Raw genomic sequence first — 26,821 nt, 5'->3', positions numbered from 1 at the left:
TTTTAATCCTATCCTCCAAAACTCTTGCAACCCCTCCCAGCTTGGTATCATCTGCAAACTTTACAAGTGTACTCTCTATGCCATTATCTGGGCTGGAACCCACAGTAGAGGCAGGGCCTGGGTTCCCCTACGGGTCACTAGGGATGGTGGTGTAAAAGTGTCCTGATATACGTGGGTTATGGACCAACGTGCTCTGAGTTGGGCTGAAGGCCTTGTGGGAAGTTGTTGGACTTTTTTTTTTTTTTTTTTTTTTTTTTTTTTTTTTGTAGGGGAGAAGGGGGTCCTGCTACCTCAGAAGTGGTGGAACAGAGCATGACCTGGATAGAGGCTGAGTCACAAGAAGCACGCCATTGGAGTGCTGGAGCAGCTGTCAGCAAGGGGAGCCAGAAGAGGGGAGCCACAATGGGGTGGGCTGGCTGAGGAGTCCTGCTTCTACTGGGGACCAAAAAAGCTGCATTCTTAGAGTGGAAGCACGGGTGGGAAAGAGGGCCTAACACAGGAAGGGTATGTCTACATGGCAAAGAAATACCCATGTTGCTGAGTCTGAGCCCAGGTCAATTGACTCAGGCTTGCGGGGCTTGGGCTGCAGAGCTAAAAATAGCAATGTAGATGCTCCCATTCAGGCTGGAGGCTGGGCTCTGAAATCCTGCCTCCTTGTCAACTTGCGTGTAGAGCCTGGACCAGACTCAACAGGCTATTCTCTGGCTAATGGCATTTTTGTAACTATGCAGCAGAGCAGCCTGGTTTTCTCTCCATGCTGTGACTGGGGGACAATATCACAGAAGAGGGTCCCAGCTGGAGGGCCGTTTGCAACATCTCCCCAACATGACACAGAGGCTATCCTCTGGTTGCAGATCCTGGACGTTGACCCTGCATATGAGAAGCAGGGGCTATAGATGGCAATCACATCTGAGTTGAGATGTGGGAGTCTTACTTATGACCATCCTTCCTCAGTCAGCCAGGCCTATGCAGGATGAAGAGCCTAGGGCTTGAGAAGGTAGCTGAACCCCCTTGCAGCTGATCATCCCCCATGAGGGATGAACAAGCCTGGGCAAACTGTGGGATGGTATTTATTACCAGGGCGATGGGCCATGTGATTATGTATGTACAGCACCTTGTGCAAAGAAACCTGGTCCTACCTGGGTTTTGGCTCAGCCTCTTATGAAGAAAGAAACCAGTTGTGAAATTCTGATCTTGAATTTTGTTTCTGAGCCTGAGCCACTCCTGCAAAGTTCAGGGTTGGTTTAGCCTCTTTTCTATACTCTGAGGGCAGAGAGGAAGGACAGTCCAGGGGCTAGGGCTAGGATTAGGAAGACCTAGACTCTGTCTGTGCCACCGTTCCCCATCTGTAAAATGGGGATAGTAGTATTTTCCTACCTTATGGGGAGCAGAAGGTAGCTGAAGATAGATACTGTACTTATCTAGCCTTATTACTGTAGTATGTTAGATATGCAGTAGAGCTGTACTCTTTGGGGGCGGGGGGTGTGCACGCCATCTAGAGTGTTTGTCCAAACCAAATAACCCAGACCCAGACGTTGTGGTGTTTTTTGTTTTTGGTTTTTTTTTTTTGTTTTTCCACTCACTTGATGCAACAGACCACTATTTCTCGGGTGCAATAACAGCGTAAGCAATCCTTGTTGTACCAGTGGACACCAAACTCATGCATCGCTCCATCCCTAAAGCAGCCTGGATAGATGAGACATAATAAAACTAGTGAAAATACAGAATTAAAAATGTATATTAGTGTGTGTATATGCCTTGAGCTTGAATGTTGTGCCAAAATCTGGGTGCAGCCTAGGGCATAAATAAGAATAACCTACCTAGAAATAATTTCACCCTCTCTCCTAGCCCCAACTACCTTCCTCAAAGGGCTCCCACTGCAGATGTTGCACACCTCTGACCACTTAGCAGCAATTAAGAAGTTTACTAAAGTGTGACATGGCATGCCTATGAGCCAATGTAAACCATGTATATTGTGGTAAACATACTAGTCCAAATTCACCCCTACTGGCACAGACCCTTGTTAGTTGCCTAATGGAGTCCTCAGCTAGCATAGTGGCTCCTACACCAGCCCCTTCTGGGCCACCAGTTTCCCTGTGTCTAGGGATCCCTTGGCTGCCGGAATAGCAGTTGTAGGCAATCTACACAAATCAGGGCAGCCTTCAGGCATAGCCCAGGACAAGTTGACCCCAGATCAGAGGATGGCAGAGGTGGCTAATATCTCACCTTTGCCCCTATCCATCCTGAGCAGTACCAGGAGCTCCATGGATGGACCTGAAGATCTTGGGTTTCTGCTTTATGTTTCTAAGGTTGCTTTTTGTCTCCAGGAAAATGCAACACAGTGGATTGGCTCCAATTAATATGTGGACTGTTACTGCCAGTGAACCAAAGCTAGGATCCTGAACCAGACCCCTTGAGAGTCTAACATCCTTCATTAAACTGGAGCGGGGGAGAATGCTTGTCCTGATGCTCCCCATTTTTCCCAGGGTGAATTTATTACCCTGCCCTCATTCCATCCTACTGTTTCATGCCCTTCCTTCCCTCCCCACCTACAGTGAATAGACTGTGACTAAAATGGACAAAACCAGCCTGGCCTTGTATTCTACTGTAAGTGCCTTCTATAATGCTGAACATGGAATAGTTGAGGGTTTGCGGTTCCTACCTTTTCTGTTGAATACTAGCTTTTTTCGGAGGGGTTGATAAATACACTGGGCATTGGATAAGGTCATTGCAATGACAAAGGTAAGAAGGAAGCTCAAGAAGTGCATCTGTATAAGAGAAAGAAGCAGCCACATCATAACTAGGCAGAAGCTAACAATGATAATTAGCAGTAGAGTTGAGTAACTTGCAATGAATAATTTGTCTCCTTAACATAACCTCTTTCTGCCAGCAACATATCCATGACCAGATCTCAATTTCCTCAAATGCACTCATTATGAAACTATCCAACAATGGGTTTGGTGATTTATTGATTTATTTATTATCTCTAGGAGCTCTCTGAATTTATTCTGTTTGATCTGCATGGGCTAGTCACGATGGGCTAGATAAGTCACTTGATCTTGTTTCTGGTCCCCGGGCCAGAAAGTATAGCATAAGAGCAGGTTGCTGTGCACAACTGCATTGGATTTAGCTAATCACTGGAGTAGTGAATCCCTCTGTGCTGGGTAAAAATGATCAGCCAAAATGACAAACTCTTTGAGTTCAGTGGGAGTGATCCTTTAAAGAAAAACTATGGGTTCCTTCTTAAAAAACAAACATGGCATGGGACAACCCTACGTTGGGCCAGTGGAACTCATTGCCAGGGGATGTTGTGAAGGCTAAAACTATAAGGGGGATCAAAGAAGAACTAGATTACTTCATGGAGGATAGCCTCTGATGGATCTATTAGCGAAGGTGGTCGGGGTGCAACCCCATGCTCTGGGTGTCCTTAGCCTCTGACTGCCAGACACTGGGAATGGATGCATCATTCAATGATTGCCTGTTCTGCTCATTCCCTCTGAAGCACCTGGCATTGGCCACTGCTGGCAGACAGGTTATTGGGCTAGATGGACCATTGGTCTGACCCAGTATGGCCAGTCGTGTGTTCAGAAGGGGTTAATGAGCACTTGAGAACTCAATCCGCCCTGCCCTGCTACGCATGGTGTCTGGACCGAGGAGTTAAAAGGGATTAACTGGTTCCAGTGGGGGCTGACTGGGAAGGACAGCAGATGGCTGGCTGTCAGTGCCAAGACAGGGCAAAGTAGGAAGCGATCCAGAGAGGCAGCAAGAGGCAGCAGAACCAGGCCTCGACGGCCTGCGAAACAGTCCCTGGATAGGAACCCGGAGGAGAGGGAAGGCCTGGGTTCCCCTATGGGCCCACCAGGGAGGGTGAAGCAGATCCCCTGGGCAAGGGGCATGGTCTATTGAAACCCCTTATAATAGAGGTAAGGACTAGTGAGTCAACTGTGGACCCAGCCTGAGGCAGGCAGACTATTGTTTGTTGGGCTATTTGTTTACCCTGGGAGGGATGGGACACTACCTATGACCTGGCCGGAAGGCTGAGCTGCAAGAAGAGGCAGGTGACTGCAGGGCTGGAGTGGCTGTCAGCGTGGATGCAAAAGGAGGAGAGCCTACTCTGGTGTGCTCAGCCAGGGGGTGAATCACACTTGTATGGGGGCTGCACACGCACTGGGAATACTTATGTATGGCTTTAAAATCCAGTCTGTGTGATTCTGACCTTCCCTTTCTCTGAATGTTCCTGCCAGTTAAACTCAACGGCCCAACTGTTCATGCACAGTGAACCCAGGCAGGGTGAGATCACAGCCAAAGTGAGTCCATTTGCAGGCAGGGCAAAACCTTAGGTGAGGTGTGGCATTGCCAACAACCAGGGCCAGCTCCAGACACCAGCTTAACAAGCAGGTGCTTGGGGTGGCCAAGGGAGAGGGGCGGCACCTGCGGCAATTTGGGGGCGGCAGGTCCCTCACTCCCTCTAGGAGCGAAGGACCTGCCACTTAACTGCTGCTGCCAATTGCAGTTTTGTTTTTTTTTTGGCTTGGGGTGGCAGAAATGCTGGAGCCGGCCCTGCCAACAACTGCAGCTTAAACAAAGATGTGCACGGTCACAACTGCAGGTTTGCGTGTCTGGATCTTCCTGGAAGCGGTCTGGTTACCCAATGGAGCTCCTTCTGATGTGGCCCAGGGTGACTGAGAGCAGATTCAAGTTCAGTGGGCTCAGATTTTGCTTATCATTTTGCTGGTGCAAATCTGGACTGGCTCCACTGAAGTCAATGTTATGGAGATGAGAATCTGGCCCAATGGAATTACACTGGTGTCAAACTAAGATCAGAAACAGACCCATTCAGTGCATGACAGAACTTTATTAAGGCATAAAGGTAGGAAGGATGGTCTAATGGTGAGGGCGCTACCTTGGGATTTGGGGGACATGAGTTGAATTTCCTGCTTCACCACAGAATTCCTGTGTGACTGTGGGCATGTCATTTAGTCTTTCTGTGCCTCCATTTCCCATCTGTAAAATGGGAATAATAGCACATCCCTACATCGCAGGGGTGTTGTAAAGATAAATACTTTAAAGGTTGTGAGGTGCTCAGATACTATGGGAATGATAGTAGCTAAGACAGATAAAATTTCATGTTTCAGATTTTCAAATCTAAAGTTAGGCTCCTAAATTTATAGTTGGGGTCCTAAGTCAGTGTTCTGATCTTTTCATAAGTGCTGAGTCTCCCTGCAGCTCCTACTGAAGTAAATGGAGTTGTTCCTATTTATCACCAGGGTTCAGTTTGGCCCGATATGTGCAAGGTGTGGTACTGAATTACTGCTGGTGAAGCTGCTGTGCTTGTAGCTTTGAACTTCCTACCTTTTTAGAGTTAAATTCTCAACCTTAATGTTACAGTGATTGTGTGAAAGTTCCATAGCAGTCAGTACTGTGGAAAAGTTGTCTGCTTGAAAAGTCCTACGGACCATACGCTTAATAGCTGTTGCACATAATAGATGCTTAAAGCAAAAAGAAAAGCCTGATTTTTACAGGTGTGTGGTATCTGCATTTCCCTTGGCTTCAATTACAAATTCTCAGCACCTCTAAATTCAGGCTATAAATGAATGGTGGCAAAAGAAGTAAACCTTAGCCTTGCTGTTGAGGCTGCCAATCATGATGGTGTCTTTCAGTTATGTGGCTCCCTGTCTACTAAGAAATGGACAGAGATCACCCAACATAGAGACAAACTGCCTATCAAGTGGTAGTGATTTTCATCATACCACCTCATCCAGAATTGAATTCAAACCAGTAACCAAGAGATAAGATTACCCCTCCCCCCATATTTGTTAAAGGTGCACACACACTTGCATTCATATTCAGAACCAAATTCTCCCCTCACATGTGTGTACAATTTCCACCAGACAGTGAAAGTTGTACATGTATAATCAAAGGCAGACTTTGACCCTTTGTCTTCCATCAGACCTAGCTGCATTGACTCAGTGAATATACCCTAGATCAATATAGGCTAATGTTACAATAGCCAGCCTGTAATTAGCCTCCTATAGCCTTCTAGATCCGTTTTTTGAGAATCAGAGATAATTTTAGCATCCTAACATCTCCCAAAACCCATCAGGTTACACACACGTAATGTGTATATACTGCAGCAAACACTTTTAAAACTCATTGGTAAGATATTAAATACATTAGCTTTCACTAATAAAGCCATATTGCAACATTAAAATAAATAGCAGCATATGCCTCCCATCATACCTTTAAAATCTGAAGTGCACACTTTGACTTCCCTCTGCAAAGTGCTTCTCTTCCAAAGAGTACAGGGTTGTGTTTGCAGAGTCTATTTCAAGGACTTCCCTTCTTCCCACCCCCAGCACTCATTTTGAGCCACCTGACTATTACTCCACACTTGTACAAAATCACTTATCTTGTGCTAAAAGGTGTAGCAACCAGTCCCCAGGAACACCACTTTGCTCCAGGATTCAAGGACAATTTCAGGGTCTCTAGTAACAGTAGTGAGGGGGAAAACCCTTAGGAAGAGTTATTGGTTTATTTCTTTCCATACTCACATCTTCCAAGAATAGCAGCCGCAAGTCAGAATTGAGGCAGAAAAAAGTCAGAGGTGGCTGTTTCATGGCTTGATACAACATTCAATTAGATGTTAGCTCCCAAACCTAGAGTAAGAGTAAGAATAGAGCTGGGGTCACTGTTGCCAAATTCAAATCGAGATCTGGAATCTCCCAATGTATAAAGGGTGTTTGGAGTTGGGGACTCATTGAGCTAGAGAATAGCTGTGAATTTCTGATCTTGTCCTGTTATCTGAACCATCCTCACCTGCACCTTCTGGGTTTGGGTCTGCGACTTTGGTTTAGGTTCTAACAAAAGCCAGTGTCTTTTATTCATCATTGCTCAACTTTCTATGCCCCTGATCTTGTGTTTCTGACTGTCACTTCCTATCATTTCATCAAAATCTGACAACCCCCAGCAATGTAAGCAGTAGAGAGGTACGCCCTCTCCCACTTGCTTGCACTTCACACCATCAGTTCATTCATACCCTTTGTAGTAAGAAGAGGGCCTGAAACATAAGGCCTTGTTTCAGAGACCTGGTATGAGGCCTGAACTAAAGTAGTGGTCAAAACTTTTCTGAAGCAAAGTCAGGTTGTGAGCAAGAGGTAGGCCCTGTTCACAGAATTTGGCAAGCACAGGGCTGATATTGCAAAAACACATATTCCTAAGAGGTGCTGGGCACGGAGCACTCACACAAGCACATTCCAGAAGGGTGGAACCAGAATACCTTGATACCAGCACATTTCCCAAAGATAACAGGAACACATTGATCCATCCTAATTATAAGGTCAGGATGACCGCATGATGGATAGAGATGTTTTGATCAAACCAACAAATACATCAGAGGGTGGCACCTAGAGATGTTGGGTGATATGTAACTTGTTTGTATTTGTGTATAAAGATGTATCTCCGAGGGAGTGTCTTTGGCTATAATGGAAAGTACCACCATTAACTGAGCTAGTCCATTGCAACGGTCATACATGTGTTAGTGTACCTGTCACCATTGAGCCAGGACATTAGGACCGTGCTTTGTTGATGACAAACCTGACCAAGTTCCTTTAGCACAAACAGAGTCTGTGGATTTACTGGGCAGTTTGAATAGGGCCTGCTGTACAGGCTATCTGGCCAGAGTCAGTACAGTATGCAGAAAGAACACACACAGCCAACCTACACACATAGCCAAACATCTGACCACACCCTTCTGTATCCATAGCCATAAGGCCAGCCCACCATCGGAGCATAAAACTCCTTCAGTTACGATCTGTGTGTTCAGAAAATGTTCTCTTCCACTCCCACCTCCCAGGCATGAGCCATCAAATGATCTTGCTGCAAATACCAGAGTGTCCTGTCCTCATCCTGTTGTCTAGCTTGCCATCCTATGACACGTCTCAGGTGGACAGAATATTTTCCCTTTGATGTTTTGTCATCTGGAGCAGTTATATGCTATTAGCTCCTCCCATTCAGTAGTAAGGCTAAGCTTCCACTTTTTGGTTTGTGACAATTATAAACTGGGTTGTCCTTTTAAGAATCTGAATTTTGAGTTTAAAGGGTTCCCTTTAATCAATTTCTTGGCTTTTGTGTCCATTGACACACCTAAATTGACCCTCTTCCCTGTGTTCTGGAAGAAGAGTTTTGTTCATACAACCCATTGAAAAGATCTTTCTTTGTCTCCCCCTTTAAGGCTATGCATAGCTAAGGCAAAATTTCTGCTAGACGAAGTTTTCAACTGTCCGTTTGTTCTCTCTCTTGATGGATTGATGATCCTGCAGTCTTGTAAGCATACTTTGAATTCAGAATTGTTTGGCTTTCTAAGAAAAGGTTTTAATACTTTTGTCCTTATGGTATTATTACTAACTTACAAATGTATCTGTCTTCCCATCCATCATCTGTTTGTCTGCCTGGTGAATGCTTCCATCACCGTGGTATCTAAGTGCCAAAAAAGCATAACAACGTTTATTTTTTTAACGAGGAATTTCCTTACTATTGAAAAAGTTATTGTTTAAGAATTACTGTTATTACCAGCCCACCACTGTACTTTACAAGTCAGTGGATGCAGAGCTGTAGGTCCAGTGGAATCTCTGAGGCATACCATATCCTGCAGCATGTCTTTTACCCTGAATTTATTAAACAAGTACCTGCTCAATTGTTTTATTTAATCAATTAAGTCTTTCATTAATTACTTTTCTGCTCTGGGATCAATGACTCTAGCACAGTTAAGGAATGTAATAACCTGGACTCTTGTGTGTTAGTCTGCCAGGCTTAGAGAGTCCTTTATAAATGCCATCAGATGTTTGGCGAATTCAATAAAGTTAACCAGACACAGCAAAGCACATAACTTTAACCATCAGAGGAGTCCCATTGACTTCAGCTGTTAATCGTGGGCTTAAGTATACACTTAGTCCTTTTTTGGAATGGGGCACTGGTGAACTTTGTAAAGTCTGCCAAAACTTGATGGAGCATTCAAAGATTCAGAATGCAGAACTTGTAAACAGGTATCCAGGCTTGCTAGAGCTAGCCCCATGCACTACATCTCATGATGTATCATGACTGATACATGTTTGACATTTGTAGGCCTAAGCATTTTTGAGAACTGTAACTGTTTGTTCATGGTGCGGAATGTTGTTCTTGCTGCAACATTGCTACGGCTGCTCAGTTTCTGGCACACCGATGTCAGCTGCGCTAGTGGCTGGTGCAACTGCTGATTCGTTGTTGTTCATAAAGAAAGACCATAAGCTCAGTTCAGTGGCAGAGGCACTTGGCCAGGTTTATGGTCTATGAAACACTGTCCTAGCACCCTGGCTCCCTGGTTACAGGTAGACTAGGGAAGTGGTTCTCACTCAGGGTACGTGTACCCCTGGGGGCATTCAGGGGCTACACCAACTCATCTAGATACGTGCCTAGTTTTACAAAAGGCTACACAAAAAGCACATGCAAAGTCAGTACAAACTACAATTTCATACACACAATGAGAGTCAGCATTTTTTTAGTAACAATGTACTATGACACTTTTTTGTATTTTTATGTCTGATTTTGTAAGCAGGTAGTTTTTAAGTGAGATGAAACTTGGGGTATGCAAGACAAATCAGATTCCTGAAAGGGATACAATAGTCTGGAAAGATTGAGAAGCACTGCACTAGGGTGACCAGATGTCCTGATTTTTATAGGGACAGTCCCGATATTCAGGGCTTTGTCTTATATAGGTGCCTATTACCCCCACCCCCATTTGCTATCTGGTCACCCTAAGGTACACTAAAAGTGCTTCTCCAAGCCGGTCCGCTGCTTGTTCAGGGAAAGCTCCTGGTGGTTCGGGTCAGTTTGTTTACCTGCTGCATCCGCAGGTACGGCCGATCGCAGCTCCCACTGGCCGTGGTTCGCTGCTCCAGGCCAATGGGGTCTGCGGGAAGCGGTGCAGGCCGAGGGATGTGCTGGCCACCGCTTCCTGCAGCCCCCATTGGCCTGGAGCAGCGAACCACGGCCAGTGGGAGCTGCGATCGGCTGAACCTTTTGGACGCGGCAGGTAAACAAACTGGCCCAGCCTGCCAGGAGCTTTCCCTGAACAAGCGGCAGACCAGCTTGGAGAAGCACTGACCTAACGTATGTATGTATGCCCACAACAATGGTACCCCCTCAGTCAGCGCGCCAGGATGCTGCTCCCTCAGTGAGTGCAAAGATACCCCTCTAACGACTTCTCCTTTTATACATCAATACAAACAAGTTACATATTACATTCCATATACTTTGTTACTATCCTGTACCTGCTAGTTGAACAAAACATCCTCATCCATTATCTAGTCATCCCCTCCTTATCTTACAAGGGGTCTGTGTGTCCCTGTACCATCTTCTAGGAATGTGTTTATGCAGTTACTTGAGAGTCTGGGTGTTCCTGTACCATCCTCTCAGCTCAGGACTGTGCTTGCTTGGCTTTAGCTAATACCTGATGGATTACTACTTTGCCAAAGCCAGGCCTACTTTGTTTCATACTGTGACTTATGCTTAGGGCTCGAGCAAAACCTCAGTAATAACAAACAAGAATGACAAGAACTTTCATGGAGAATTACACCTATTTTTCCTAAACCTCAGAAGTGGCTTGTCTGCTTGGCCTCCAGATTTGCCCCCAAAGTACTCTGGGGGCTGCAAGTAACACGTGAAAACTTTTAAGCACAAATGACATCGGTGAAGAATTAAGAGGAGGACCCAAAAATAGCTTGTAATGGGAAACTAGTTACAACTTTAATGATCAAGTGACTGATACTGGTAGTGACAAATTGTAATTTACTTATGCCTGTAGCTGGCTATAGTCATTACTGCAAAACAATTAGATCCATCAATGGAGCATAACTGTCCTTGAGGCATGGACAGTCTGTTAGTTCTGGGACAAATGAGTCAGAAAAGTTCCTAATGTTCTTTTCCTTTATGATTTGGGCATGAAATGTCTTCACTGCAAAGACATAATGTTGCCATGCTCCAGTCCCAGTCTGGCTGCCTCCTACAGTCATAGGGTTTAAGGCCTGAAGAGACCATGAGGTCATCTAGTTTGATCTCCTAATATCACAGGCCACCGCCACCTACCATCCGCACCCTCAACCCAATGACCAAAATTAGATGAAAATATTACATACCACAGGAAACTACACTATTATGAGTCACAAGCAGAGACACGGCGGGACTGAGGCGTACCAGTGCCTGAGGACCCTGCAATAGCAGGGAAATAATTAAGTGAGATACACCAGATAATCCTGGCAAGTGACCTATGCCCTGCAGAGGAAGGAGAAATTCCCCCCAAGCTTGCTGCCAATATGACCTGGAGGAAAACTCCCTCCAACCCTACCTGTGGTGATCAGTTAGACCTGGGACATGTAAGAAAGAACCAGCCACCCAAGCACCTGAGAGAGAGAATGATCAGTGCCCCCGCAGAGCCCCAGCCCACCCTGTGTCCTATCTCTAACTGTGGCCATCTCTGATGCCTCAGAGATGTAGAGCAAAAAAAAACAACCCAAAATACAGTGGGGGCAAAAATCCCTTCCTGACCTCTGCATGTGACCAGCTAAAATCCTGAAGCATGAGCTTTGGAAACAAAGCATTAATGGGGGGGGACTTCCAGGGCTTTGGAGCCTTCCGCCCCCCAAAGCACAAGCAACCCCATCATATAATCCCACTCAGACATTTGTCCATCTCTTAAAATTAATCAAGTTCTTTGTCCTCACAACTCTTATTGGGAGGCTGTTTCAGAACCGCACCCCTCTGCTGGTTAGTGACCTAGAATGTTCCCTACATGTTATCCCTTCCATATACCCCCAGAGCTCTGCTACCCACCCTCTGGTGCAATTTGAATATTCAGTGGTAGGGCCAAGACAGAGCTATGCCCTTTGCTCGAGGATGACTGAATACAACTGTGGCATCTGTCAGGGTCTCATTTTATTCAGCCAGAGTTACTGCTGCTGCTGGATGGCAAGAGAGGCTCAGGAGTTCCTCATGCTGCTTTAGAAAACCTGGCTCCCTTGAGACAGAGTGAAATAAGAAACAAACCCTTGTTTGAAAAATCACAGCCATGCTGGCATGGGGCATTTTTACAAAATTCCAGTACCCTTGGCATAAAGGAAGCATGCTGAGTCTACCAGCAGCCAGTACCATAACAGTAACAAGTGGGGTGCAGCTTGGCGTGGGTGCTCGTCTCATCACAGTGCATTTATTGCATAGGCTTATTTCTATGTGACTTGACAATTTGCAGTGCAATAAAATTAAAATACATAAAAAAAATACTGAGGCAGCTTGGATCCGGGACTGGCTGCTTGGGCCCAGCTCTGCTAAACCCACAGGAGAACTCAAGTGATCTAATGGAGTGAGCTACACTGGGAAACAGTAGTCACTGATTATGACTTTAGGCTTGGTAGGACAGTAAAGAGGGGAACAATGAACCCTTTGGGTTAATCAGTAACGTATTTACCTCTGGGCTAGGACAGGCCAAGGCCTGGGGAAACAGTAAACGGGAACTAGCATCCAAGAGTCATGACCCTAGTTGCGGGGTCTCCTGGATTTTCCAGGTGTTTACAGCCCCAGCCTGTTGTGGCTGGAGGGATTTTTCCCATAGTTCTGATCTCCACCCAGCTGGGGGCCGGGCAGAGAGGACAGGTCTCTGCCAGGCCAAGCTGCTACTGGTCTCAGGGGAGAGATGGGCTAGTTGGGCTCAGAGGGAGTAGCTGCTGCCATGATTCTGGGAAAGAAGGTGGGGTCTGTGTGGGGTCTGTTCTTAGTGGTGTCAGATGACAGAACAAGGAGCAATGGTCTCAAGTTGCAGTGGGAGAGGTCTAGGTTGGATATTAGGAAACACTATTCCACTAGGAGGGTGGTGAAGCACTGGAATGGGTTACCTAGGGAGGTGGTTGAATCTCCATCCTTAGAGGTTTTTAAGGCCCAGCTTGACAAAGCCCTGGCTGGGATGATTTAGTTGGGGTTGGTCCTGCAGTGGGTTGGACTAGATGACCTTCTGAGGTCTCTTCCAACCCTAATCTTCTATGAGTCTATGATCCTGAACTAGGGAGACTTATAAGAGGCTTAGAGGGGTGAAGTAGCCACAGGGAGTGGAGAAAGTTCCCAGAGGCGGGCTAAGAGATAGAGAGGTGGGGTAGCAAGGATCTCAGGGAGACAGCGACAGGCTCTGAGACTGAGCAGCCCTAGGTTGCTAGTCTCAGGGTCCCTGGGCTGTAACCTTGAGTAGCCGATGGGCCTGGGTTCCCCTACCAGCCCCTGGCAAAGTGGCACTGCACCTAGATTTGAAACAGAAGACTGCCTGAGATGACATATGGATGGCTTGTTACTGTGGCTGGGGGGGCTATACAGTGACCTGGCTGGAGGGCACAGTCATGAACATGGAGCCCCCTGAGTCCTGGAGAGAGAATGGGGCCACAGCATGAGCAAACAGACGGAATGGGGTGCTAAACAGAGTGAGAGCTAATTCCCAGGCCCAGCCACGAGGAGATGCACTTGTGATGAGTAGAGCCTCTTTAGAAGGGGATCCTTGGGTGCTCGTGGTCTAACTCCCTGTCCTCACTACAGTTCCACTGGGAAACTGCAGCCATTTGCTATCCCACTTAGTGTGCAGAGTAGCACTACAGAGAAACTGATGGCATCAGACATAGCACAAGCCCCTGAGAATCTAAGGGTACGTCTATACTTACCTTCGGGTTCGGCGGTAAGCAATTGATCTTCTGGGATCGATTTATCGCGTCTTGTCTAGACGCGATAAATTGATCCCGGATCGATCCCGGAAGTGCTTGCCGTCGACGCCTGCTCCGTGAGAGGAGTACGCGGAGTCGACGGGGGAGCCTGCCTGCCGCGTCTGGACCCGCGGTAAGTTCGAACTAAGGTACTTCGACTTCAGCTACGTTATTCACGTAGCTGAAGTTGCGTATCTTAGTTCGAAGTGGGGGGTTAGTGTGGACCAGGCCTAACAGAGAGATATGTCAAAGGAACAGGCTTGAAACATTTAAAAAGATGCTGTGATGTCACCTCCTGGTCACCAGAGATGTATCTGTGAGGTATGAATGATGTAGAAAGAAACCTCTATGGGAATTGTTGCTGGTTAATGATCAGGGCAGGAGTCTTGGTAGTGCTTTTGGTCCCTGCAGGGTTGGGTTTATAATTTCTGCAAAATCATATACAACTAGGTGACCGTGAGATTCCTGCCCTGAAAGAAGGGAACAGAGTCACATCTCAAAACAGAGTTGGAGGTGTCACTCAGCCATGTCTCACTGAGATTTCAGTGGCCATCCTAGAGCACTCAGAGATTAGTGTGCACATGAGACCTCATGTAGATCTGACATTCCCCAAATCCCTATTGAACAAGTTTATAATTGGCCAGCCAGCCTTCCCCAAAGTTCCAGCCAGCCCTTGAATGAACCACGGTTGGGGCTTCTGGGCCATGATGTGTTTGAGATTTGAGGTTCTGAAAGAAAACCTTCCAACAATCTTATGAAATTGAAAGGACAATTTGAAAACTTGAGGTTATCTGCCCAAGAATGCTGAGTCCAGTCCCTCCCCACATTCCAAAGAACTCTGCCCCGGAGTGGGCCACACATGCTGAACATCAGGTCAATTGATTCAGGCCGATGTAAAATGTCAACTCACATGTACAACAAAGTTCGCTTCAAAATCAGTGTTTTCTCTCTTCTTATGTGTTTCACAAACCCATCCAATTTCTCTGCTTTTTAGTGTTTTGAGGATGGAATTTCTTATGGTCTCTTACAGCATTTTAAAACATAGAGCATTATTGAATCTGAACTTCAACACTTTGAGCAGCTAGGCAAGGGTATGAGGCAGTTTAAGATTTTTTAAAATGTTTATTTCCCCCCTTTGAGTGTCAAAATGGAAGCATATTGTTTGCAGATGTGGTCAGCTTTCTGTACGCCAAAGGCCTGTGTCGGGCTAGGAGATATATAGACGCCAGTGCTCGGCAAGGAAAGGGTCTATTTAATCCTCTCAGAGCAGTGAAAATTACACCAGCCTGCCCTCAGTGAAGTAATGGAGCAGTGAAGGAGTGAATTACCTGATTTCCCAGCTAGGGTGAATTACTTGATCCCTCATAAAATGGGGTACACTCTACTGACACAAGCCTTCTATGTGAGAAAGGGGAAACTGGCTAGCGGGCAGGCAGGAAAAGCTCTTGCTTGTGCATGCTCTTTCTCACACACACTAGAATTGTTTTTGCTGGGCAAATCTCTTCTGTTTTAATAAGTTGAGTGGGCTGAAAGAAGCACTTCCTGAGTGACTGAGTTTGTGCTTGGGCTTCATAAAATCTGCTTGGAAAAGCCCTTTCTCTTTATGAGACAAGATAGGGTAGGTGATATCTTTTATTGGACCAACTTCTGTTGGGGAGAGAGGCAAGCCTTCGAGCTTACATAGAGCTCTTCTTCATACCCACCTTGTCTGAAGCCGATGACATGGCTCCAGCACCACCTTTTTCTGTGCATCTGGTCAGCTGGAAGATTGGCTCTAAGAGAGATTTCTTTTCTCTCCACGGTGTGGAGCTGGCGTCACAGCAAGCTTATCAGTCATGGCTTGATACGGAAACTCATATATGCAGACATCAGCACCAACAAAGTTACAGCTGTTATATCTTAGTCCATTACATGCTGCCAATATTTTAGCAAATCACCTCCATTACCTTCTGATAAGACCCCTGGCCTGGGTCTGTATGTGCTTACACAGAGTAGGAGGTGAAGGAGTGGGGAATCTCTAATTTCTTTTGTTTGCCCATTTAAACATATTCCTCTTCTAACTATAGGAAGAAAGGCAGCACCATTTGGGAAACCTATCTATGAAAGGCAACTGCTGGAGAAACAGAGAGTCCAGCACAGTGTTCTGAGAGGGCGAGCAAAGAGAACTGAAGACCTTGTGAGAAGGGAGGGGCTGCTATGGGCTTTGTTTTTAATGTTATTAAATCTGATATTTGTTGCACAATCTGATGCCCTGAACAATAACCCCCAAGGCATCCTTCTGTCAGATGAGGAATATTTAGCAGAGGGGGTGGCTCCTTATGCCAGGAGAACCCCTCCCCCCAACTTTTCCTTCCTAGTGGTGGAATTCTAAAGAGAGAGTCAATAGCTGAAATCATGAAATTTACTATTTTTAAAATCCTATAACCGTGAAATTGACCAAAATGGACCGTGAATTTGGTGGGGTCCTAGAAATAAGGAAACCAGTTGCATAAGCGATTGAGGGCATACGCCTAAAATAGGGGACAGGAGTGTATTAAATGCCATGGGATGCATACTGCTTGTAGTGTCCAGGTTATCTGTCCAACTATATCTTCAAATAATGGTGCAAGGATATGGAATCTCCTTCACTGGAAGTTTTCAAAAGAAGGCTGAATAGTCATCTGTCTTGGATGGTTTAGACACAACAAATCCTGCATCTTGGCAAGGGGTTAGACTAGATGACCTTTGTGGTCCTGTCTAAACCGATGGTTCTTTGATTCTAACCTTGCCTAGTACTTGTTGGAAATAGATATGACTTTTAACCAGTCACTCGACCATGTACTGCCAACACTTTATTAAACCTGCCTCAGATACCTGAAGTATTTAATTTGCAATATATTCTGATTTCCCAGACCACATGCATACTTAAGATCTATAAATGCTGCACAAGGCTTATGTATAAAGCAGACAACAGTGTGAAAAGCAGTGATTTGGTATGGAATTTCCTTCCCTAGCCCTATCTTGGGCTTTGCTAATAAATGACTTTGCACAGTGCTACTTCTGTTGGTGAGTAAATAATATCTCTACTTTTGAGTAGAAATAGCTTTAGTTAAAGTAGTGGTTCTTAACCTATTTATCATTGTGGGCCACATATGCGGCCCACAAAGTGTTACCTGGGCCACAGGTTGAGAGCCACAATGCCCTCCACCTAACCCCCCCCCCCAACCCCTATGCCCAGCACCCTATGCCCAGAGACCCCTCCACAGTGTGGGGCCAGGAGCAGAGAGTCAGGCAGGGTGTAGGGACCCAGACCCTGCCACAACCCCGAACTCCCTGGCTGATGGCACAGTGCTCCCCACCCAAGTGGGAGAATCCTTTCTGACCATAGTAATGTCACTTGATGCCCCAAAACATCATGGTGTGGATGCAGTGCTGTGTCTCCTGGTGTTAAATCCTGCCTTAAAACATGTTTTGATTCTACTTTCGGTAGCATGGGCAAGCGAGGAGGCGGTATCGGGCTTGTGACCAACTGACCACTGAAGCTGTGTCTGGCAGGTGATGTTGTTGGAGATCACTTGATTATGTGGATGAGACGTGCTGCATGGAATGGTCCGAGCTGCAGCAATGTGGGCAGGGGAGCAAGTCTGTAACCACGAGCTGAAATGAAAGAGGAAATGAACGTCACTAAGCAGAAATCACACACCTCTCCCCCAAGTAGGTGTGTGTGTAACGCTGACAGACCCAGGTCGTCAGTAGGAGGGATCGAACCAAGGATCTCTGGAGCTAAATGCATGAGCCTCTACTGCATGAACTAAAAGCCACATGGCCCTTAGCTAAGGCTGTAGCAAACTCATTAATCTCTAAGTGGTCTCGGTGTCACTAGATGGGATGGAGCACCACCCCCAGGAGGTGTATGGGCAGAGGTAAAAGTAAGCCGATATGGTCCGGTAAGGTGTACCAGCAAGAGCCGGTACGCAGCCAACCATACTGGCAGGGGACAGCTTCCCCAGGCCAGCGATTTAAAGGGTCCAGGGCTCCCGGCAGTGGCCGGCGCCCCGGGCCCTTTAAATCAGATCCCCGCTGCCGGAGCCCCAGGGTAGCAGCGGTGATTTAAAGGGCCAGTGGCTCCACTGCGGTAGCGGCGGCCGGAGCCCTGGGCCCTTTAAATTGCCACCAGAGCCCCGCTGTTGGAACCCTGAGGTAGCAGCAGCGGTGATTTAAAGGGCCAGGGGCTCCCGGCTGCGGCTACCGCAGTGGAGCCACTGGCTCTTTAAATTGCCATCAGAGCCCTGCCACCGGAGCCCCGGGGTAGCGGCAGTGGCCTGGAGCCCCAGGCCCTTTAAATCGCTGCCAGAGCCCCGGGGCTCCCGGCCACCACTGCAGCTACCACTACCATGGGGCTCCAGTGGTGATTTAAAGGGCCCAGGGCTCCCAGCCGCCGCTCCCACAGCCGTCGCCCCAGGACCTTTAAATCTGATTTAAAAGACCTGGGGATTTAAAGGTCCCACCTTTCCGGTTGATGCCCCACCCCTTCCAATTGAGGTCCCGCCCCTTCTGCTCAGGACTCCAGTGCACCGATAAGTCCTTTAAGTTACTTTCACCCCTGTGTGTGGGTTACATACACACCCAAAGATCCCAGGGGAACAACCAAACCCTACACTTTCCAGAGAGTAACCTGGGAGACAGGGGCAGCCAAATACCGTAGGGACAAACCAGGGAATGTAAATGAACTGTGGGCTTCATCTTAACTCCTGGCTCCTCATTCCAGCCCTACCAGGTTGGATTTGCATTTACATCATAATCAGAGGATCAAGAGAAGGGAAAAATCACACCCCTTTATTTCACCTTGTGTGCAGCTCCCTCTTCCACTGTCTCAGCCAGCCTTGCATTTGTCATCTCTCACTGAGTACTTAGAGTTCGTCATCCACAATTCTGAAACACCATGTTGTACATCACGAGGTTGTCATCCTTGAGTCCACATCTGTCCTCTCACAAAACATCTTTGTACGAAGAGAACCATCTCTCTTGCTGTTGACATTTTTTCACCCCGATTTAACTGCAGTGGCCAGAGGGTGCTGAAAGGTGAGGTGGAAGGGGGCAGATGGGCCAAACCTGAGTGGTGCTGTGATTCGACAAGTCAGGCCACAGTGCTATTCAGTTTCACAGACTTTAAATTCACAATTTGCATGATCTCTGTTACAAAATCACAGCCCTATTCACAGCGAACCCTAAACAACACCCCCTGCTCTGTGAAATCTGTATGTTGATTTCATCCTTCCAAAGCCCAGCATTGGACAGGTTAATGTGCTGCAGAAATGCTCAGCATCCTTATTACTTTGCTGATGTGAGTGTGGCCTGGGCACAGGCTTAGGGCTCCCGGCTTCCCAGATTGGCCCAGCATCTGCATTGTGTCCTGCAGGTGGGAGGCAGCCGTGAAGTCCAGTGCTACAATTGTGGCCTAAAACAGAGTCAGGCACATCCTGTCCAGACTCCTCTAAATACCCCTCTGGGCCTCCACAGCTCCACCCTCTGGCTCAGCATCATACCCATGGAGCTATTCTACTCACAGCATCTGAAAGAAGGGTTTTTTAATTCTCAGGGACACCCCCCCCCCCAGGCCATGGAGCTATAAATCCCATCTTCAAAGGAATCCTAATCATCAGCATCTCTGTGAGAGTCCATCATGGGCTTGTCTCATCAAACTCTACATGCAGGAGATAAGAAAAGCCAATGATATTTCTTCGGCCATCGCCTCTACCCTCTCTCCAGACAGGCCCAGGGCCAGATTAAGGCTAATAAGGCTATAGTAGGGTTACCATATGTCCTCTTTTTCCCGGACATGTCCGGCTTTTCGGCGCTCAAACCCCCGTCCGGGGGGAACTGCCAAAAAGCCGAACATGTCCGGGAAAATGGTGGCTCTGCTCCTCCCCTGACTCTTCGGCTCTGTTTAAGAGCCGAGCTGCCCGAGCGCTATGGGCTTCAGGCAGCCCCCTTGCCTCCGGACCCCATCCGCCGGCCAGGCACTTCCCCTCCCGGGCTCCGGCGGCGCAGGGTCCGGTGGCATGGGGGCTGCCCGAAGCTGGTAGCGCTCGGGCAGCTCGGCTCTTAAACAGAGCCGAAAAGTCAGGGGAGGAGCAGAGCCTCCGGCCGTGGCGGCTCTGCTCCTCCCCTGGCTCTTTGGCTCTGTTTAAGAGCTGAGCACTACCGGCTTCGGGCAGCCCCCATGCCTCCAGACCCTGCGCCACCGGAGCCCGGGAGGGGAAGTGCCCGGCTGGGGGCGCAGGGTCCGGAGGCAAGGGGGCTGCCCAAAGCCCGAGTGCTCCTGGCTTCACGGTTTGCCGGGCAGCCTCCAGACCCTGCGCCCCCGGCTGGGCGCTTCCCCTCCCGGGCTCCAGCTGTGCTGGGGAAGCGCCGGCCGGGGGCGCAGGGTCTGGGGGCTGCCCGGCAAACCGTGAAGCCGGTAGCGCTCGGGCAGCCCTTTCCGCGTGGCTGAGAGTGGGAGGGAGGAGGGGGCGGAGTTAGGGCAGGGAAGGGGCGGAGTTGAGGCGGGGCTAGGGGTGGGGAAATGGGCGGGGCCAGGGCCCGTGGAGGGTCCTCTTTTTTTATTGTTAGATATGGTAACCCTAGGCTATAGCCTTAGGCCCTAATATTTTTTAGGCCCAACTGGTGAGGCAGGGGGCATAGCCAGGGCAGGGTGAGGTGGGGAACGAGCTTGCTCACACAGCCCTGCTAGAGCGCTCCTGCCAGCAGGAAAGGCAAAGCAGCCCCCTGTAACCTGGTAGGAGCTCAGCTGGCAACCAGCTGCTTCCGCTCCCTCCCATATGCGTCTCCCCGCACTGCAGGAACACACTGCCAGGTATTCGGTTAACACTGGTGCCCGGACTCTAAATATCCAGTTACCATGGGAACTCATGCCAGCCGTGGGTGTAGTTTGAGCAGGCACTGTCATTCCCCCCACACACACACACACGATTTCTCCAGAGCTCTGTTTAGCTGTCAGGGAGGGAAGAGGCTCCCTCTGTCCCTCTCCTGGGCTAAGACTGGCAGGCAGCTCCATGCACTGACTCCTGGGTCCTAGTAACTGTCACTGTTACCTTCTGTGTGTGTTGGGTCCCATTTCTGGACAACTGGTGAGTGCCTGTGGGGGGCAGGGCAAGGGGGTAGTGGGGGGAAGAGGCAATACCAGAGCAGTAGGGTGGGAAGCTTGCACAGAATCTGCACACACTCTATGCAGCTCCAGCCAGAACTATTGCCCCTCCCATGTATACGGAACGAATTCCCACACATTTGTAGGAAAAACAAAACAAAACATCCCATTCTGGATGCCAGTCCTTTAACTTTTACAGGACCTTCCATCAAGGGGCTTCAAATGTATGATACACTGTGTTCAGTACATGAACCCACTGGCCAAGCTTTGGCAGCTGAGAGCAGATATTGCCCCTTCTTTATGCAGCCCTCTGAAGGGTTTTAAAACTCCTGTGCAATGCCGATGTAAGGCGAGGGGCATGCTGTCTCCTGCTGTTTACTTAAGATCCACTGTGATACAATACTGTGCATATACTCCGCAGCCTCTAACAGTGAGCCTGTGAAGCAGCTGGGGTTGTGGAAGGTGGCTGAATAGATGAAAGGTCACTCCCCGGGTTGGAATGGGAGCCAAGCAGCTACTGATCTGAACAGAGAGTTGCAGGCTACAACTACTGGTGGGCTCTGGTTTCTGTGCGTGTTTCTGGGACTGTTTGTAGTGCAAGAATGTCATTGTTCAATACAAACTCTCTTTGCTTTGAGAAGAACAATAGAAGGAAAACTTCGAGGCAGAGGAGCCGACTCCGTGGGTGCTCTGGGGATGGAGCACCCACAGGGAAAAATTAGTGAATGCTCTGCACCCACCGGCAGCCAAGCTCCCCTCCCTGCCCCATCTCGCCTCCTCCTCCCTCCCTGAGCGCACCGCGTCCCTGCTTCTCCGCCTACCTCCCAGTGCTTGCCACCACAAAACAGCTGTTTTGTGGGGTAACAAGCTCTGGGAGGGAGGAGGGAGAAGCGGGAATGTGGCGCGCTCAGGGGAAGAGGTGGGGCCGGGACGGTTATTTGGGGAAGGGCTTGGAATAGGGGCAGGGAGGGGGCGGAGTTGGAGCGGGGACTTTGGGGAAGGGGTTGGAATGGGGCGAGGCAGGGACCGGAGGGGTCAGGGCAGGGGTGGAGTCGGGGCCGGGCCAGGGGCAGAGGGGGGTCAAGCACCCACCAGCGCCAGCAGTGGTAGGTGCCTATGCTTTGAAGGACAGGTACATAAAGCCTGCAATCTTAAAAGATTAACTGCTTATAGAATGATAGAAATGGAGGGCTGGAACAGACCCTGAGAAGTGATCAAGTCAAGTCCCTTGCACTGAGCCAGAGCCAAGTAAACCTAGACCATCCCTGACAGGTTTTTGTCCAGCCTGTTTCCAAAAACCTCCAAAGATTTTGCAACCTTCCTTGAACACCTGTTTTAGTGCTTAACACCCTTCTAGTTAGAACATTTTCCTAATAGCTAACCTAAATCTCTCTTGAAGCAGATTAAGCCTATTACAACTTGTCCTACATTCTGTGGACATTGAGAACAACTGATCAGTCCTCTCTATAACCACCTTTAACAAGTTTGAAGACTGTTAAGTCACCCCTCAGTCTTTGTTTCTCAAGACTAAACATGACCAATTTTTTTTAACCTTTCCTCATTGGTCAGGTTTCCTAAACCTTTTATCATTTTTGTTGCTCTCCTCTGGACTCTCTGCAATCTTCCCACATCTTTCCTAAAGTGTGGGGCCCAGAATGGACACATTACTCCAACTGAGACCTGACCAGCCTGACCAGTGCTGAGTAGAGAGAGACAATTATTTCCCATGTCTTACATACAACACTTCTGTTACTATACCGCAGAAAGACATTAGCCTTTTTGCAATTGTATCACTCTGTTGACTATATTCAATTTGTGATCCACTATAACCCCCAGATCAGGGGTCGGCAACCTTTCAGAAGTGGTGGGCCGAGTCTTCATTTATTCACTCTAATTTAAGGTTTCGCGTGCCAGTCATACATTTTAACATTTTTAGAAGGTCTCTTTCTATAAGTCTATAATATATAATTAAATTATTGTTGTATGTAAAGTAAATAAGGTTTTTAAAATGTTTAAGAAGCTTCATTTAAAATTAAATTAAAATGCAAAGCCCCCCGGACTGGTGGCCAGGACCCAGGCAGTGTGAGTGCCACTGAAAATCAGCTTGCGTGCCGCCTTCAGCTCGCATGCCACAGGTTGCCTACCCCTGCCCCAGATCCTTTTCAGCAGTACTACTGCTTAGCCAGTTATTTCCCAATTTGTAGTTGTGCATTTGATTTTCCTTCCTAAATGAAGTACTTTGCACTTGTCTCTACTGAATTTCATCTTGCTCAATTCAGACCAATTCTCCAATTTGTCAAGATTGTTTTGAACTCTAATTCTGTCCTCCAAAGTGTTTACAAGCTCTCTCAGCTTGGTGTCATCCACAAATTTTATAAACATCCTCCCTACTCCATTATTCAAGTCATTAATTAAAATATTGAATGTTGCCAGATCCAGGATTGACCCCGGCAAGACCCCAGTAGATACGTCCTCCCAATTTGACAGGAAACCATTGATAACTATTCTGAGTATAATCTTTCAACCAGTTGTGCACCCACCGTTAGTAACTTCATTTAGATCGCATTTCCCTAGTTTGCATATGAGAATGTCAGGTGGGACTGTGTCAAAAGTCTTAATAAAATCAAGATATGCCACATCTACTGCTTTCTGCCTATCCACTAGGCTGGTAACCCTGTCAAAGGAGGAAATTAGGACATGATTTATTCTTGACAAATCCATACTGGCTATTCTTAATAACCCTATTGTCCTCTACAAATTAATTGTTTAATAATTTGTTCCAGTATCTTTCTAGCATCAAAGTTAGGCTAACTGGTCTATAATTCCTCAGGTTCGCCTTGTTCCCCTGTTCAGAAATAGGTAAACAAGAGGAGTAGAAGACTGGAAATTAGACCTAATTGTTTGCCATAAGCTGGGAGTGGGCGACAGGGAATGGTTCACTCAATGATTGCCTGTTCTGTTCATTCCCTCTGAAGCACCTGGCATTGGCCACTGTCGGAAAACAGGATACTGGGCTAGATGGACCATTAGTCTGACCCAGTATGGCCTTCTTATGGCAGACAATGAGCGGCTGGATCATTCCACCCATTGCCTTGTTGAGATTTTGGAGGTGGAAATAGATTTTGGAGGCGGAAATAGTACAGTTGTGGCAGAAGGATTGTTGCCATGACACTAGACCATGATACTCCAGTGGGGATGCTTGACTATAATCACTGCACCAGCAAGGACCCAGCCTGATACATGTGAAATCCTGCTCTGTCTTCCTCTCCCTCATGTGCTCCTTTCTGTCCCCCACGATCTTCCTCATATCCTCTCTCCTGGCTTTTCACCTGATTCTGAAATCAACTGTACTGCACAGCACCAGCACAGCGAGATGAGACTGTCCACCCAGCTTGGGCTCAGAAGGACCAGTGATGGCAAAGGATCTGACCAGATCAACCAGATGATGTCCCTGACCAGGGAGGTGACCTGGGGTCCAGAGCCACAGATGTTGTGGTCTCCTGCTAGCCCAAAGCATCAGTCCATAACTAACCAGTTGCCCTGTATCCCTGAGAACATCAACAAAATCATATTTCCCCATCTTTACTATCCTATCTCTTCTCTCCCTTCAGTGCCTGCCTGTTTTGTCTAAACAGAAAAGTGACTCCAATTCCCAGATCAACAGCGCTAACCCCTTTCTTCCCTACCAAGAAGGACTGTTTGATTCAATAAGAGATTTTAACCAGTATTCAGTGTCTCCAAAAAGATAAGAGACTGTTGATAGGTTTTGATTCAATTCCAGTTTTAGTGTGTTTACCTTATTTTGATGCTTTTCCTTTTATGTGTTTGTCAAAACATTTCTAACCTTCAGCATGAATGTCCTCGTGTGTTTGCCATGGCACTAAGCAGGCTGAGCTCCCTGTATCTCACACCCTGAACCTTGTTGAAAATGGATTAATGTTGGACAAGGACTGGGTTATGTTAATAGCTTTGACTCTTTGGGTCCATATATTCCATCTCCATTATTACAACAGTCCCTGCTGGAAAGAAAGTAAAGGTTCTTGTAAAACAGTGGTTCTCAAACTTTTATACTGGTGACCCCTTTCACACAGCAACACAGCAAGCCTCTGAGTGCAACCCCCCCTTATACATTAAAAACACCTTTTAATATATTTAACACCATTATAAATGCTGGAGGCAAAGCAGGGTTTGGGGTGGAGGCTGACAGCTCATGACCCCCATGTAATAACCTTGTGACCCTCTGAGGGGTCCCGACCCCCAGTTTGAGAACCCCAGTTGTAGAGTTCTTTACTGTAAGTGTGTTCCCATCATGTGGGCCCTGGGCTCTTAGTGACAGTGATGGCATAGAAGGCAGGAGAACTGGACACAAAATTCCAGCAGCAGTTGCACCAGTGCCAAATAAAGAGGTAAAATAACCTCTCTCCTCTTACTCGAGATTCCCCTTTTGATGCATCCCGGGATCACAGTAACTCTTTTGCCCACAGCATTGCACTGGGAGCTCATGTTCAGCTGATTATCAGTCATGACCCCCAAATCTTTTAGTGTTTAGTTTAAGTTTAAAGATCTGTAGATCATCTACCGGGATAGCAGTGAAAACGTCTTTTAAGACAGCTGTATTTTCAGGGTATTATTTGGGGTTTTCCGAAGAAATCTAACATTGTGGTTTTGAATCCTGCAGAAAAAAATTCTGTGTATTTAGTTTGTACTCACAGTCTGCAGCACGCTATTGTTTGCTTGCTACAATGGTAGTGGAAGCAATCCTTAGTCTTCCATCTCATATTAAATTTATGAACGGCTCCATCCCTATCAATGCAGCCTATAAGCACATAAGCAATGTTGAGTTAAATGCCCTAAACTTCTGACTGCCAGAAGCCAGGAGTGGAAGCCAGGGGTGGAACACTCCAGAATTGTCCTGTTCTGTACACCCTTACAGAAACTCTTGTATGGGCCACTGTCGGAAACTGGGCAAGATGGACCATGGTCTGACCCAGTGTGGCAGCTGTTATGCTTTAAGGATCTGGGCCTTAGCCTCTCAGTGCCTCCGTTCCCCACTGTACAGAATAGCCCCAGCCTACCTCACACGGGTGTTGTGAAGCTAAATCCATCAATGACCATGTGGGACTCATATTTTTATCATTGCGAAAAGATCTGTTCAGAGCCAGAGTTTAGTGCCTTATAAGCCCCGCCATTTGGTTCTACTTCTCAAAAATCACCCACAGGATTTTCTTACCTTTTTTGCCTTTGGATCAATCATTTCTGCATAGCATTGTGCATCGCATAATGTCGTGGAGAGGACAAAGGCCAGGAGGAAACTCAAGAAATACTTCTATGAAACATGGAAAGGACTCATCATGGTAACTAACGGGTTAATAGCTAAAATAGTTGACTTGCATAAAAATAATCAAGAAGAATCTTGTTACTCGTGAATAAATTCAAACGGGAAATCTGTTCCCCAGCATGCCAAATACCCAGTCATGGAGTCAGCTGCCTTTTCCACAGTAATCATGTTGAATGCTGTGCACCACTGGAAACAATCTAGAGTGTCGACAGATTGGATATTAAAGTATGCTAGAGGATCAAGCACTTAGCATGACAGGTTTCTCTAGTGTAAACAAGGCCAAAAAATTGTCCTTAGTTCTGGAGTTAAAAGGCAACATTTACACATGCACAATCACCTCAGGTGCCTAGGCTAGCAGTGAGTAAAGGGCCATATGCTATTGTTTCTTTGACCTGCCACACCAAGTTCATTCCAACCCGAATGCAAGTACAAGTCATACGTACAGTGCAGCAGGGTGGAGAGTTCGCAGACTGATTTATTATTCTAGAATCAGGTGCTTAATCCATCTTTTGAGTAACACTCACCTGGTGCTGGCTTTCAGAATGTCACCGAGATGGACGTAAAGAGGAACACAGCAATTTGACACATCAGTAG

The 26,821-nt window shown here is 47.3% G+C and overlaps 1 long non-coding RNA gene across 1 annotated transcript; it reads right to left on the bottom strand.

Moving 5' to 3' along the window:
• Positions 1 to 1,575: 1,575 nt before the first annotated feature.
• On the bottom strand, positions 1,576 to 6,287 carry LOC128840944 (uncharacterized). Its single transcript, XR_008445735.1, has 3 exons — positions 6,241 to 6,287; positions 2,663 to 2,768; positions 1,576 to 1,686 (listed from the first exon to the last, which is right to left on the bottom strand). It is a non-coding gene; the product is annotated as an uncharacterized LOC128840944 (long non-coding RNA).
• Positions 6,288 to 26,821: the final 20,534 nt, after the last annotated feature.

This window comes from Malaclemys terrapin, chromosome 7 (genome assembly GCF_027887155.1).
Source record: "Malaclemys terrapin pileata isolate rMalTer1 chromosome 7, rMalTer1.hap1, whole genome shotgun sequence".
In the NCBI taxonomy this organism is placed as follows: Eukaryota; Metazoa; Chordata; order Testudines; family Emydidae; genus Malaclemys; species Malaclemys terrapin.
The sequence above is the reverse complement of the archived record's forward strand: the minus strand, read 5'-3'. Positions and strand labels throughout refer to the sequence as shown.